At 45.9% G+C, this 4,892-nt stretch overlaps 1 pseudogene; it reads left to right on the plus strand.

The window, feature by feature from the left end:
• The first annotated feature begins 477 nt into the window (after positions 1 to 477).
• Positions 478 to 4,216, plus strand: LOC127031909 (olfactory receptor 52B2-like; annotated as a pseudogene).
• The last annotated feature ends 676 nt before the right edge of the window (positions 4,217 to 4,892 follow it).

Consider the following 4,892-nt stretch of genomic DNA (forward strand, 5'->3'; position numbering starts at 1 on the left):
TTACAATGGGTCACCATGTTCCTCTCATCTTTAGGGAACATGTTGGTATGGAGATGTTCTGGTAGCAACTATCTGGAATGAGTTTCCTTGAGTGCTCTGTGCCTAGAACCTCTTAGAAATGTGTGGTTTTCAAATATCAGCCCTGTGCTTGCCAGATTCTGTGAGCAGGGCCTGCCTCTAGCTTACAGGATAATTTTGCTTTGTATCAACAAGGCTTCGATTACTTTAGCTCAGGCCTCACACCTCACACAAGGGCTTATGTCTCAGGCTCTCTTCCGAATACAGTTCCGCAGCACAAATGTGTTTCTGAATTTATGGTCCCACATGACAGGCAGTTGTCACACAGTGAAGTTTTTGATGGTATCTCTGATTCTGTCAATAAATGCAGTCCAGTCCTAGCTGACACTGGAGTTCTCACTGATTTTCTCTTTTGCTGTTAGTTACAGGAAACTGAATAGAAGATCCAAGTGATGGTACATGATGTCAGCTGACAATCACACCGTTTTTTACCCTGTTACTTACATCCTGACCGGCATCTCGGGTACGGAGGAGTCTCATTTCTGGATGGCCATCCCGTTCTGTCTGATGTACGTTGTGACACTGTTTGGAAACTCTCTCCTACTATTCATCATACTAACAGAACGAAGCCTCCATGAGCCCATGTATCTAATCATGTCCATGCTGGCCACTGTTGATCTGCTGTTATCTACCACTACGGTGCCCAAGATGCTGGCTGTCTTCTGGTTTAGAGCGGGGGAAATTTCTTTTGCTGCCTGCCTGACCCAGATGTTCTTCATCCATGCCAGTTTCATTGCTGAGTCGGCCATCCTGCTGGCCATGGCGTTTGATTGATACGTTGCCATCTGCGACCCCCTGAGATACACCATGATACTAACCAAGTCTGTGATAGGGAAGATGGGGCTGGCAGTTGTCACAAGAAGTTTCTGTATCATTTTCCCTCACATCGTTCTCATGAAGCAGCTGAAGTTCTGCAGAACCAACCTCCTGCCTCACACCTATTGTGAGCATATGATCATAGCCAGGCTGGCCTGCAACAACATCAGAGTCCACATCTGGTATGGTGTAGCTGTGGCTATTTTAGTAATTGGTTTAGATGTTGTGCTCATTGCTGTATCATATGGGTTGATCCTCAGGGCCGTCTTCCTGCTCCCCTCCAAGGACGCCCGGCTCAAGGCTCTCCGCACCTGCAGCTCTCACCTCTGTGTCATACTGATGTTCCACATCTCATCCGTTTTCTCTTATTATGCACACCGATTTGGGCACATCATCCCAGGTTATATTCTCATCCTACTGGCCAACCTCTATGTACTCATTCCCCCCATGTTAAACCCCATCGTTTATGGGGTGACAACAAAAGAGATCCTGAAACGGGTAATCAGCATCTTTTATAGATGTGTTAGCAGAAGCTCCCTGCTGTGCTAAAGGAGTCAACAGAAAATACTTTTGACATTGGAAATTTAAGCCAGATTTTCACTGGAACTATACACGTTTTTACTATGTACTTACACTGTGTAAGCTTGAAAGCCGGTCTCTCTCACCAACAGAAATGGGTCTAATGAAAGACATCCCCTCCTCCACTTTGTCGCTCTAATATCCTGCAACTTACATGGCTACAACAGCACTGCGCACTGCCAGAAAAGGCAGCCAGACCGAGTGACTCTTGTTCTAAGTTGAAAGGAAACAGCAAAACATGGAAGAAGAAATGTAAAAATCACCATGAGAGAGAGAGAGAGCACGGTGTGTGTATCTCCTCTCTGACTAGCTACATCTGAACTGGACTCTTTTCAGACCATTAAGGAATGCAGCAGCCAAGGGGGCCATGCCATGGGCAAGTGGGAAGTGCCCTGGGCTGCACACTGGGATAAAGGGGCGCTAGTGTTGTTTCTGCCACTGACCTGCTGTGTCACCTTGGGCTAGTTTCTTTCCTCCTCAAATTCCTAAACTATTCTCAAGGTCACAGCTCTGCTGGCTTCAGTCCTCCATTCTGCAGCCAAGGCCTTTGTCCCAAGGACTTTGTGTTTGGCTGCCTTACGGCACATTTCGCATGGATGGACCCGGCTTCCCCAGGCTGCTCTCGCTCTCTTTCCTACACTCGTGGCTTTGTGGGAGTGGCTGGGTGGGAGAGAGGTCAGGGATGCTCTGGCCTGGTGCACCGGGCGAGGGACTCTTTTACACGTGGTCTCTGGTCCCCCCGACTGTGGGAGAGACAAAGGGAGAATAGAACGGGTGTGTGTGATTAGCTGTTTCTTACCCTGTGCTAAAGGAACATTTTGCTGCTGAGGAGAACATGCTGACTCCTCCTGGGGCTTGGAGGCTTGTTTGACCTTCTGCTAACGTCACACAACATCCAGCAGAAACGCTGTGGGAATCTATTTTCATTTTATTCCCACCTTCCATTTCTGCAGCTGTTGAGAAGAAATGTCTGATAAGAACATGAGAACAGTATCTACTGGGTCAGGGCAAAGCTCCCCAGCGGTCAGTACCAGATGTTTCAGGGGGGCGAACAGAACAGGACAATCATCAAGTGATCCATCCCTCTCGGCCCATCCTGGCTTCTGGTGGTCAGAGGTTTTGGGAAAGCAGCACCATGGGCTTGCAACCCTGACCAGCGTGTATAATAGCCATTGATGGCCCTGTCCCCCATCAACTTATCTAATTCTTTTTTAATTGTCTGGCCATCACAACATCCCCTGGCAACGAGTTCCAAAAGTTAGCTGTGTTCCATGAAAAAATATGTCCTCTTCTTTGAATTAAATCTACTGCTTATTATTTTGTCAGGTAACCCTTGGTTTTTGCATTGTGTGAAAAAGTAAATTACATTTCTCTATTCATTTTCTCTGCACCGGTCATGATTTTATAGACCTCTGTCTTATCCCTCCTCAGTTGTCTCTTTTCTAAGCTGAACAGTCGAAGCCTTTTTCATCTCTCCTCATATGGAAGCAATTTTATACCCTTCATCATTTTTGTTGCCCTTCTCTGAACCTTTTCAAGTTACACTATATTCTTTTTGAGATGCGGCTACTAGAACTGGACACATTACTGAAGTTGTGGGCATCCCACTGATTTATACACTGGCAATAAGATATTTTCTCTCCATTTCCTAATGGTTCTTAACAGTCCATTAGCCTTTTTGACCACTGCTGTGCTGAGAACAGAAGTTTTCAGAGAACTGTCCACAGTGACTCTACGATCTCTTTATTGAGTAGCAATAGCTAATTTAGACCCCATCCTTATATATGTGAAATTAGGATGATTTATTCCAATGTACATTATTTTCCACTTATCAATGCTGAATTTCATCAGCCATTTCATTGCTTAGTCATCCATTTTTGTGAGATTCCTCTGTAACTGATCAGTCAGCTTTAGATTTAACTATCTTAAATAATTATGTATCCTCTCCAAACTTTGCCACTTCACTGTTCACTCCCCTTTCTGTATCATTAAGGAATGTGTTAAACAGCAATGGTCACAATACAGATCCTTGAGGGAGCCCATTGATTACCTCACTCCATTGTGAAAATGGACCATTTATTCCCCTTTGTTTCCTATATTTTAACCAGTTACTGATCCACGAGGAGGCCTTCTGTCTTATCCCATGACAGCTTACTTTGCCTAAGAACCTTCGGGAAGGGACCTTGTCAAAGGCTTTCTGAAAGTCCAAGTGCACTATAGCTGCTGGATCACTGTTCTCCACATTCTTGTTGATGCCCTAAAGAATTCTCGTAGCTTGGTGAGGCATGATTTCCCTGCTCAATACCGTGTTAACTCTTCCCCAACATATTCATAGATTCATAGACTCTAGGACTGGAAGGGACCTCGAGAGGTCATTGAGTCCAGTCCCCTGCCCTCATGGCAGGACCAGATACTGTCTAGACCATTCCTGATAGACATTTATCTAACCTACTCTTAAATAGCTCCAGAGATGGAGATTCCACAATCTCCCTAGGCAATTTATTCCAGTGTTTAACCACCCTGACAGTTAGGAACTTTCCCCTAATGTCCAACCTAAATCTCCCTTTCTGCAGTTTAAGCCCATTGCTTCTTGTTCTATCATTGGAGGCTAAGGTGAACAAGTTTTCTCTCTCCTCCTTATGGCACCCTTTTAGATACCTGAAAACTGCTATCTGCTAACTGATATTGTGTTTATCTTTTTAAGCCTTTGGAGATACTTGCTGCTAGCAGTCGCAGATGGGCCATATGCCATTGTAGGCAATCTCGTTATACCATCCCCTCCATCAATTTACACAGCTCACTTTGCAGATGAGGAAATTTCTGGAGGCAGAGTTGGCTTGAGGGGTTGATAGGCTGGGATGGGGGGATTCCGTCTGGGGGCTGCCCGGTCTGCAAGTGGGGAGCCAGGCTGGGGAGTGGAGGCAGGACTGGGGCAGGTCTCATAGAATCATAGAATATCAGGGTTGGTAGAGACCTCAGGAGGTCATTTAGTCCAACCTCCTGCTCAAAGCAGGACCAACTAAACCATCCCAGCCAGGGCTTTGTCAAGAGAGGCCTTAAAAAGCTCTAAGGATGGAGATTCCACCACCTCCCTAGGCAACCCATTCCAGTGTTTCACCATCCAACTAGTGAAATAGTGTTTCCTAATATCCAACCTAAACCTCCTCTTTGGGACCCCTCTTCAGGTTCTTGAAGGCTGCTATCAAATCCCTCCTCACTCTTCTCCTCTGCAAATGACACAATCCCAATTCACTCAGCCTCTGCTCATAAGTCATGTGTCCCAGCCCCCTGATCATTTTCATTGCCCTCTGCTCGACTCTCTCCAATTTGTCCACATCCATTCTGTAGTGGTGGGACCAAAACTGGACGCAATACTCCAGGTGTGGCCTCACCAATGCCGAAAAGAAGGGAATAATCAC

Source organism: Gopherus flavomarginatus, chromosome 1 (assembly GCF_025201925.1).
Source record: "Gopherus flavomarginatus isolate rGopFla2 chromosome 1, rGopFla2.mat.asm, whole genome shotgun sequence".
NCBI classification, from domain to species: domain Eukaryota; kingdom Metazoa; phylum Chordata; order Testudines; family Testudinidae; genus Gopherus; species Gopherus flavomarginatus.